An 11,158-nucleotide genomic window follows, 5' to 3' on the forward strand; every position below is an offset into this window, starting at 1 on the left:
TTCCCTGTTCCTCCCAGTGCAAAACCAGGCAATATACACGAATCTCCTTCAAATCTCAAGGGATTCAGATCAGAAACTACCCCAAGGAATGGTTTTCTCCTTCAAGGGCAGTCGGAAGGAGTGGGAACATTTCTCATTTCATGCTATTTGGCTTATTTTTCCATTCCCCATTTGGCACTAGAAAGGCAGCAGGGAGAGAAAAGGGATGTGCAGGATGGAGAGGAATGTTTCCTTTTCCTGCCCAGCTTATCCAAGAGCCCAAGCTACCCCTCCAGCTCCTTCCACTCAAACATTCACACTGGAGGAATTTTCACTGCACCACCAGAGAACACTCCTAGGGACTGGGCTCTGGGAGAGTCCACTGAGCCCATTAGGAAATTGAAATACATTTAAAGATACCTTTAAATGAATGGGTTTTAACCAAGATTTCCAAATGTCAACTGAGTGTGAAGACTAGAAAGGTCACTTTCGGACAAAATGTGGAATACAGAAAAGTTCGCCTAAATACATGGGACAGCTGACTGTGCCAAACCACCACAGGAGATGGGAAGAGTGAGGTGAACAGTACACTGGAGCCCTGTACCTACCTGCATCTCCAGGGTCTTCTCTTGGCTTCTGGTGCTGGGTCTTGGCCTGGAGAAAATGGAGGACAAAGGAACATATGAGGAGCTAGAAAGAGAAGGGAGGGAATGGGCGTACCATGCAAGGGGGTAAAGCTTCTAAGCATGGTCACTGTGATGAAGGAGGAATTGCAAAACATAATCCCAAAGATGATTCATTGCCCTTAAGCTTTCAGTTGCTGGAATCACACAGAGCTGGCCAAGCTCTGGCTGAAATAACAGCCACGTCCAGCTGGGGACTCATCCTGACATGCTTTGAAGCCCTGCCTCCCCTTCCCCAGCACCACCTCTGCTCTTGGGGCATTGCTCTTGGGTTTGACATTCCGCTGGATCACCATAGATGGACAAAATGTGGAATGCAAAAAAGTTTGCCTAAATACATGGGACAGCTGAGTGTGCAAAATCACCACAGGAGATGGGAAGAGTGAAGTGAAGAGCACACTGGAGCATCAGACACCTTGGCTTACCTCATCTCCTGGGACTCCTGCAATTCCATCTGGGGAGAGCTGTGCACAGACCCAGCAGCACTGCCCACACGGGGAATTCCTGCCTTGTGACGACGGGGGATCAAAGATTTTCCCAATGATCTCTTCTTCATTTCTTTACCAACAGGAGAAGGCAAGGATGTCTGGAAAGAGTAGAACACAGTGCTCAGATCCATCATCCACACTTGCCTCCACTCTGCCTCAAGACATTTACACATGTCCTCAACTGGGACCTGGCAGTAATAAACAAGACAAACTGATGCAGCAGCTTGGCACAGGATGGGGAATGCAAAGGGAACTGGACAGGGAGAGACCATGTCACATATTTGACACCTCTCCCCTCATGCTCATTTCTTTGCAAGTGTGTCTGCATTCCCAGCTGACATCCACACGTTTGACATCAAGGTGTTCTGAGGTGCCACTGCCTCCCCTGGCCTTTTGGATGCCATGGCAGTGGGTTTAGATCACTGTTCTCTCCCTGCCCCTAAGGTGTCTCACAGCCAGTGCTGATCTCCAGCCAAGTCCCCACAAAGCCATTCTGCAGCATGTCCAAACCTGCTTGTCTCAAGCCCCTCATTTCTGCTGCTGCTGCCCTTCCCTCCTACACTTCCCCAGCAGCCTTGCAGCCCAGATGCTGCTGCTGAGCTCTCGGGATGCTCGCTGCTCTCCAGCTCCCACACATCCATCATCTCAGCCTCACTGCCATTCAGGGAGTTCAGCACAGCTCCCTGCCCTGCTGCTCTCTGCAAGGTCTCTGCCTGCCCAACTTGCTCCAGGGCCCCCATGCCATGGCCAGGAATGGGGGTGGAGGCAGCAGGGGCAGATGCACACCCATGCTTAGTATCCCATCATTTCTGGCCCCGCTAGAGAGCCAAGCCAGGACCTGTTCAAAGTTCACTGAAAGGGTCAGTTCCTGTATACACTGAGCCCTTTCTCTGCAAGGCTGAAATCAAGTGCCCAAGCCTTTGATTGGACATTCTGTCAATCAAAACTGTTGTTCATCTGTCTCCTCCTGCACCCCACAGCAAACCCAAAACAACTGCACGTCCTGGCCCTGGTGCAAAGAAAATCATGTGCCTGGGATCCGGGCTGCTTTCCCGATGGCCACAGGCCATCCCTTTCCTATGGACAAAGCCATGCCAGAGCACACAGCTACCCAGAATCTGATGAACTCTGGAAATAGCATCAGAGATTGCTGTGCAGGGGGCATGGCTGTACCACTCACAAGCTGAGACAGCCTGACTTTGCAGGTTCCAGCAATCATCTTTTTCCATCCAAAGCAGACACAGCTGACAGAAAACATCAGCAAAACATACAGGTGCATCATAGATACCTGTAGATTACTCAATGGGGAAGGACTGCTTTCCCAGATTGCACAGCTTTAGCTGCTCTGACTGCTTGTTGGTGTTTTCTCAGCCATAAGACAGAAGAGGAACCACAACACAGCCCAGAAACCATTCAAAGACCTCTCCTGCTATTGATACATGCTGAGGACATGAAGTCTGCACTACACACCCATTGCAAAGACAGCCTGAAGCGCAGCGTCCAGCTGAGCGCTTGCTTGGCTCAGCTGCTTCCCTGGGCTCACAGCACAGGAAAAGGCCTCCATGCTCTGCCTACAGCACATAAAATGAAAATCTACCATCCAGGACTTAGCTTGGTCTCCTTACCTTATGTCCTTTTCCCTCTGAACTCTGCTCCGCGATGTTTCTTCTGACATCTTTGTTGTCAGTGCTACTTTTCCTTTTCCCTTCCTCCCCATCATACATCTTGCTCAGATTGATGGATGAGCTCTCTTGGATGGGAGGCAAAGGCTTCAAGAGAAGCAGTGAAGCGGGATGTGTCTGAGGAAGATTCGTGGCAGAAGGGTAGCCAGTCAGATCTGCAACGTGGAGACAAAAAATGTAACAGAGCCCTCAGTGCCAACCTAAGGCATCTGAAGCTCCGTATTTCATGGGACAGATTCCTTGGAAATTTCTAAAGAGCTGCACAGGGAAACATGCTACTGCCACCAGCAGCTTGAAGCAGACCAGAGGGAAAACCCTGCCCCACTTCCATAGAGCTGCCACAGGAACAGCCTGGCCTCTGGGCTGCCCTGGGACAGCAGGGAGCCCAGAGCCCTGTGCTCTCCAGCCATGGCTCAGCTGCACATGCACCCTGCTGCTGCTCTCCCTGCCCCACAGCTGAGCAGCCCTACAGCTCCACGGGGCACTGCCAGCAGCACAGCTCATTGCAGGGCCACATGCAGGGCACAGCTGTTCCCTGCCAATGTGCACAGCCTCTCTGGGCTGCCACAAGACCCTTCCTCCCAACAGAGAGCGGCCCAGCTCCCACCTCACCTCTGTGTGAGGCAGAGCCACGCTCACAAGGGAACAAGTGAGTTCGGTGAATTCCCACCTTTACAATCAATCCATCTAATGGTTGAGGCATGCAAGGGGTGTTTTCATTATTCAGAAGATCTCTCTGTTTTTCTTTTCATGGAACTACCATCACTAGAATTCCTTTGAAATGTATGGAGCTGGCAAACTAGGAGAGAAAGCTTCTACAACTTTGCTTATGTGTTGTTCATTACCCATCCACTACTTTGAAATCCCTTTCCTTCTAAACTGTGGGCAACCCACAGTGGTCAACAGAATCTGACAATTACAACTCAGAAGTAATTGCTTTCCAAGTTAGTGTTCATGGCCTTTGTTTCAGTAACTCCCACTCAGTTCCAGGTTGGGTTTTATTGCTTCATTGCTTTTCTTTCTCTTCACAACAGAGGAAGTGCTGGCACATGAACAATGGCACCTCATGTTGGAAGAAGCTTTGCAATCCAGGTTACATGTCCCCAGTACTCAAGGAGTCTGCATTTGCAGGGCATAAACTGGCCATTCAATTGGAAATTGCCACTTTTGCTGTGCTTCATTGCTCCATGGGTTTTTCTTCCCGATTTCTTTCATGCAGTCAACAAACTACCATTATAAAACCCAAAACCTACATAAACATGATCTGCCTCAAAACATTTCTGATCTTGGCTAATACTATCAAGTCAAATTTTTCTCAGTGGAAATAGTACAGGGCAGGTCATTCTGATATATTCTCCAACTGAACTGTTGGAAGTAAGAGAACTAAGTTTTTACATAGTTTCACCAAGAATAAAACCATGTGGTATACAGGTCATTAGTGAGGAATACTGCTCTCTTAAAACTGGATTTGTTTCCTGCTATAAAACATCCCGGTCAGTAACAAAAGAGAGACAGTGATGGATTAATGAGATGGTTCATTCCTAGTCCAGAATTCATACAGCAAAATTGGCAACGACATTGATGAGTGATACTACTCCCTTGCTGCATTAAGTATTGCAGCTGCATTCCAGCAATGAAGGAGTCATTCCAAAGGGGCCATACCCAGCATTTGGCAGAACAAACCCTGAGCAAACGGACCAGGTGATCTGATCCCTTTTTCTGCATCAGCAGAATTACTTCTCCAAGTCTCATCTCTCCTATCATTACGCAACCAGAGATGCCTAAGGAACTACAACAGTGTCATTGAAGCTTACAGCTTGAAAGCAGTGGATGACCCAGAGGTGCCAGAGACTGCATTTTGTCTGGCACAATTCCACTTGTCAGGGATCAGGCAAGGCAGGGACAGGGACAAGGCAGGAGTCATCTCCTCTCCCAGCCTCAGCCTGCAGCACTGACACAGGCAGAGACAGCCGGGGAAGAGATTTGTCATTGGGAACCTGCCATAGGTGGCTTTGGCCTTGTGCTGTCAGAGGATGACAAACTCACACCCTGCCTAGGCTGCAGCCATTTGGAAATCTCCTTCTCCTTCACTGGAAAATTCAAAAGGACTTTCCATCATAGGAGGTTTCCCTATTCCTCCCAGTGCAAAACCAGGCAATATACACGAACCTCCTTCAAATCTCAAGGGATTCAGATCAGAAACTACCCCAAGGAATGGTTTTCTCCTTCAAGGGCAGTCAGAAGGAGTGGAAACATTTCTCATTTCATGCTAATTGTCTTATTTTTCCATTCTGAGTTTGGAACTAGAAAGGCTGCAGGGAGATAAAAGGCATGACCAAGAAGGAGAGGAATGTTTTCTCTTCCTGCACAGCACATCCAGGAGCCCAAGGTACCCCTCCAGCTCCTGTCAATCAACAATTAACACTGGAGGAGTTTTCACTGCACCACCAGAGAACACTCCCAGGGACTGGGCTCTGGGAGAGTCCACTGAGCCCATTAGGAAATTGAAATACATTTAAAGATACCTTTAAATGAATGGGTGTTAACCAAGATTTCCAAATGTCAACTAAGTGTGAAGACTAGAAAGGCCACTTTCGGACAAAATGTGGAATACAGAAAAGTTCGCCTAAATACATGGGACAGCTGACTGTGCCAAACCACCACAGGAGATGGGAAGAGTGAGGTGAAAAGTACACTGGAGCCCTGTACCTACCTGCATACTCCGGGCTCTTCTCTTGGCTTCTGGTGCTGGGTCTTGGCCTGGAGAAAATGGAGGACAAAGGAACATATGAGGAGCTAGAAAGAGAAGGGAGGGAATGGACGTACCATGCAAGGAGGCAAACCTTCTAAGCATGGTCCCTGTGATGAAGGAGGAATTGCAAAACATAATCCCAAAGATGAGTCATTGTCCTTAAGCTTTCAGTTGCTGGAGTCACACAGAGCTGGCCAAGCTCTGGCTGAAATAACAGCCAAGTCCAGCTGGGGACCCATCCTGACATGCTTTGAAGACCTGCCTCCTCTTCCCCAGCACCACCTCTGCTCTTGGGGCATTGCTCTTGAGTTTGACATTCTGCTGGATCACCATAGATGGGCAAAATGTGGTGTTGCCAGGATTTTTAGTGAAAAAGCCTCTGCTAGGATTTTTCCTGTCCTGAGGAGCTGAGGGCCTCAGGAAAGAAATGTAAACAATAACTATCTGCTGCTGTGGAGTGCCACAGGTGAATCTTCCATTGGTTCATGTGGATTGTTTTCAATCAGTGACCAATCACAGCCACCTGTGTCAAGGCTGTGAGCAGTCACAGGATTTTTGTTATTGATTCCTGTTCTATTCTTGTCCTTGTAGCCTTCTGATCTTTCTCTCTCTCTTCTTTTAGTATAGTTGTAATGTAGCATTTTAGTATAATATATATCATAATAAATCAGCCTTCTGATGAAAGTGGAGTCAAGCCTCGTGTCCTCGCACCAGGGGTTGCAGTCAAAGCAAGAATTGGTGACCCCTGGACGTGTGAAACTGATGGTCACCCCAAGAGTGACCATGGAATCTAGCCTGGAGCTGAAGAAACGAGACCCTGAAGATGGGCAGAGTTCACAGCCAAGGCAAGCAGGAGAACCTGTTGGACTTTCCTAGAGATTGTGTCCAGAGACCGCAGAGCAGCAGAGCTGCACAGCTGGATCCACAAGGACACTGTCTAAAGGTACTGTTATTTTTTCCCTTCCTGAAGATCCTGCCATTCGCAAAAGGTGGGAGGAAAGTTGGGAAAATGTACCTTCGGAAGCTCAGGTTCCGTTTACTGCGTCAGAGGAGAAAGTTATTAAACTCTGGTGCAAATGGGGACACGATTTGATTTATTGGAAGGAAGATTATTATGACGTTTTCAGATGGGCAAAATTTCATAGATTTTTTACAAATGTGATATACTCCCTCGATTTAGATGTTTGGGAGTTCATGAAGGCTGCTGTTGAGTGGACAGAGCACCAGGGTGTTAAACGCCCGTTGATATATTCAGTATCCCAAGACATCTTATCCTGGGTTTTGACAGTAAAAAAGGCTGGGGGGGACGTCATGGCTCGGTGGCGCGGCCGCGCTCCGTACCCGCCAGGTTCGGCACGAGAGAAGCCTCTCCAAAAAGACGAACCGCGGGTTTGCAGCCCCCCCCGCACTGCCCACAGCTGAGCAAAAGTTTTTCTCTGTTCCTTCGGAGCAGACAGAGCTGCCTTCCCCCCCCCCAGCTCCTTCTCTTGGGGGGGATGGGGAGCCGAGGCCGCCGCTTTCCGGGCCGGCCCCGCCCACTTCATCGCGGATCTTTCCGCCTTCCCCACCCCGGGAGGGGGCGGATCCGATTCCGCCTCAGCCAGCCCCGCAGGAGGCGCCGGACCCCGCGGCTCCGCCTCAGCCAGCCCCGCGGGAGGCGCCGGACCCCGCGGCTCCGCCTCGGCCAGCCCCGCGGGAGGCGCCGGACCCCGCGGCTCCGCCTCAGCCAGCCCCGCAGGAGGCTCCGCAGCCGGAGGCTCCGCCTCAGCCAGCCCCGCAGGAGGCGCCTCAGCCGGAGGCTCCGCCTCAGCCGGCTCCGCCCCTGGCCCCGCAGCCGCCCGAGCCAGCTCCGCCGGCTCTGATGACTGCGCCTGCGCCGCGGCACCCGGAACCGCCTCCCGCCGATCCGCCCGTGTTGCCAGGCAACGCGATCAACAACAGTGATTCCCCGGCTGTGCTGCTGCTCCCGGGAGCTGCAGGAGCTGCCTCCGTGTCTTCTTCCTCTGCATCCCAGCCGGCAACTGAATTCGCAACGGTGCAGGCGGCGCCTGTGCGGGCCGACCCCGCTCCGAGCCCGCCGCCCCCGCCTGTCCCGCCGCTCCCTGCCGATCCAATTGCAGTGCAAGAGCTTGCTGAGAATAGTGCTGAGCCCACGAGACCGCCTCAAGAGTCGACACCAGCGCCCGTGCTGCCCGCACCACCCACCCCAGTTGTCCCGCAGGTTTCCGAAACTCCATCATTCACATCAAACCCTGCGAAAAGCCTATCCTTCCGTAAAAAAAGCATAACCCTCCAGCTGACTGCAGGAGCAGTTTGGCTGGCTGTGTTCAAAATCAATTTAGTTTTTAAATCACTTCGCGTATAGTCGAGAGCTTCTCCCTAGAAGTTAAAGTGCCTGCCTACCCCCGAGCGCCCCAGCGGCGTGGGAGAGTTGGCTCCTGTAACATCTACCTCTAGTTCCCAGCCCAGTAGAGATAAAAGTAGTGCCAAAAAGTAAAAAGCAGAAAAAATAACATTTACCTTACAAAAACAAGAGACACAGAGCAAAGCAAGCACTGCTCGCTTGCTCTGGAGACAAGAAACCCTCAAATCTAAAATAACAATTCCTGAGAAAACTTCTCCAGCTGCCAGTGTGCACCAGTGCTTCTAAAAAAAAACAACAACATTTTGTCATTTCTACTCTCAAAACCTCAAAACACTAGCAGCATAGTCCTACCAAGTTCTGAGCGTGCAGAGCCCGCCTCACAAGCTAGTTCTAAGCCGTTTAACTCTTTTCCCTGGGCCGGGGCCATCGCCCCGTCCAGTGCTGAGTTTAAAAACTTTGTTTTCCCCACAAGAACCTAAGCCACCATTCTGTGAGCCAAGTCTCAGTTCTCTGGTCCGCCCACCAAGACCAGAGCCACCCAAGGGTCCTTGAGACCCTCTGCTGCTGCTACTCTTCTTCTAATGAAAAAAAAAAAAAAAAAAAAAAAAAAAAATTAATAAAGAAAAGTGGAAAGAGCTAGCAGCTCAAAAGCATTGAAAAGCCAAAAATTAGCCTCAGCCCAAGTGGTTCAATGAAGGGCTGTGGCCAGGGCATTCCAGAAATTTTCTCTGAATTGTTTCATGACTGTCAATGAATTGTTTGCTAATTCTTGTTTTCTTTAGCAGTTCTTTATTTCAGAATTCTGCAAGCCTGTTTCAGGACCAAAGGGGACTTCCAGAGATGTCAAAAAAGAACCTCTTCAGTCCATAGACTCTGTCCTGAAATTCAGCTGCTTGGACTTGAAACAATGAACTTTCCTTGCATGAGTTTTTGCATTTTCTTATTTTTTAAGATTGCTTTAGTGATATGATATAATTAGATGTTTGATAAGTGAAGAATTTCTCTGAATGTTCTACAGGTGAAGAATTTCCCTGACCATTCCACATCAGCAAATGATTGAGATTTTAACTGGCAACAGATGAACCTCAAGAGGTGTTGTTCTCTCTTCTACAAAGCCCTAGTAGAAGAAATTGCAAACATTTCTTTTTCTATTTAATTTAATAATTTAAAAGGGTGAGATGTTGCCATGATAATTTAGGGAAAAAGCCTCTGCTAGGATTTTTCCTGTCCTGAGGAGCTGAGAGCCTCAGGAAAGAAATGTAAACAATGGCTATCTGCTGCTGTGGAATGCCATGGGTGCATCTTCCATTAGTTCATGTGGATTGTTTTCAATCAGTGACCAATCACAGCCACCTGTGTCAAGGCTGTGAGCAGTCACAGGTTTTTGTTATTGATTCCTATTCTATTCTTGTCTTGGTAGCCTTCTGATCTTCTTCTCTCTGTCCTTTTAGTATAGTTGTAATGTAGTATTTTAGTATAATATATATCATAATAAATCAGCCTTCTGATGAAAATGGAGTCAAGCCTCATGTCCTCGTCCAAAGGGTCACAGTTTAAATAAGAGAGCCTCTCACTGGTTTTGCTTTCAAACTAGGACACAAATCCATCTCTTTATTTGAACACAGGAATGGGCCATTGCCTACCCTGCAAGCGGGAGTTGGAGGTGGGGGGAGGGTGGGGTGGGGTGGGGTATCACCTTCAGTGTTGCCTAGAGGGCAAGGCCAGGGGGCTCAGGGGCAGAGGAAGGGATGTGTTGGTCTCAGGAGGTGCTGGAAGGTGCTGGGCTGGTCCTGGGGTCCCTAGCGGAACTCGGGTTGACTGGGATGGGACAGACGGAGAGAAAAAAAGGAATGAAGGCAGCTTGGGGAGGCCCATGGAGAGAGCAGGTCACAGTGGGATCTACAGTGTAAGAGGTGGCTTCGTCGTAGATGGTTGTTCTGGGGTCCTCTTCACAGAACACTTGAGAGGGCTGTCCAGGCCGTTACTGCTGCTGGTGGGGCTGCTCACGCTGTCGGTGTGAGGTGCAGCCACTGTCTTCCAACTCCTGTCCCGGGGTGCTCCTGTGCAGAGAGGAGGTGGCTGAGGCCCCAGCTGCCAGTGGCACACAGGGACCCTCGTGCACAGCAGGGCCCAGAGCTGGCAAGGCTCCCCAGCACGGCTGGAGCTGCTGGCACAGCTGGGCCCAGCTGGACAGCTGCCCCTCAAGGCCCCGGCCAGCAGGGCACGGCTCTGGGCAGGCTCCCTGGCCAGGAGCGGGCCCCAGAGCGCCTCTGCCTTTCAAGGGCAATCTCGGCCCTGCTCTTTCTCCTCCCCACCTCCCTCTGCCTCTGCCCCGTGCCCCTGGGGCTGCTCTTGGCCAGGCAGCCTCAGTGGGAGCCAGCACTGGCTGCAGCCCCAGCGGGCCCCCCAGGACAAGGCCCAGCAATTGAGAGGCCAATGGAAGCACTGGGCAGCAGCAGAACCCTCAGCAGAGTTATTTGGACAATCATGGACTGGCCACAACCCCACTGCAGTCTCAATGGGAATGTTTCCTGACCACGTTAGACTTTCAAAAGAAGGTGTTTGAGGGGGAGAGCAACAAAACACTCACTGTTTTCTCTTCCAGGAATACCCGATTCCAAAGCAGCACAACATGAAGACAAGCTCCAAAGAAAGCACGCCTCCCAGTAACCCTAGCCAGCAGACTGTTCCCTGACAGAAACCCCTTCCGAGGCCATCCTGGGCATTGGGAACAGGTCTTGTGGTGCCGGCTGCATCTGTGGGAGGGATGGGGAGTGTGAGCCCATGCTGTGCTGCACTGCTGTGCTGGCAGCACGGTGAATACGGGCAGGACATTGTCTGTTTTCCCCCAGAGCTGGGGCCTGCAGGCACCTTGCCGGCCCTTGGCACAGGCTGTGCCAGCCAACAAAGCCCAGCAGGCCGGGAGGAGAGCCCGGGGGCAGTGCAGCTGCTTGGGCAGTGGCTGCTGCCAGGGACACGGGCCAAAGCCATCCCTGAGCAGCCACTGCCACCCCTGGCCCTCCCTGCCCCGTGACAGCACCCCCAGCCCCAGGGGACAGGCTCAGGCCCTGTCAGGACCCAGCGCAGCCCCTGCCCAGTCGGGAGCCAGGGCTGGCTCTGGCCCTGGGCTGGCGGCAGGGCTCCCGCTCGGGGCTGCTCCTGTGCCTTGGGCCTCTGGGCACTCAGGGCCAGCTCCGCAGCAGCTGCAG

General features: G+C 51.2%; 1 long non-coding RNA gene across 1 annotated transcript; it reads right to left on the reverse strand.

Annotated features, from left to right (window-relative positions):
• Nucleotides 1-593: 593 nt before the first annotated feature.
• LOC135290338 (uncharacterized) lies at nt 594-6,511 on the reverse strand. Its single transcript, XR_010353086.1, has 4 exons — nt 5,546-6,511; nt 2,776-2,987; nt 1,088-1,248; nt 594-633 (listed from the first exon to the last, which is right to left on the reverse strand). It is a non-coding gene; the product is annotated as an uncharacterized LOC135290338 (long non-coding RNA).
• Nucleotides 6,512-11,158: the final 4,647 nt, after the last annotated feature.

This window comes from Passer domesticus, chromosome Z, assembly GCF_036417665.1.
Source record: "Passer domesticus isolate bPasDom1 chromosome Z, bPasDom1.hap1, whole genome shotgun sequence".
Taxonomy (NCBI): Eukaryota; Metazoa; Chordata; class Aves; order Passeriformes; family Passeridae; genus Passer; species Passer domesticus.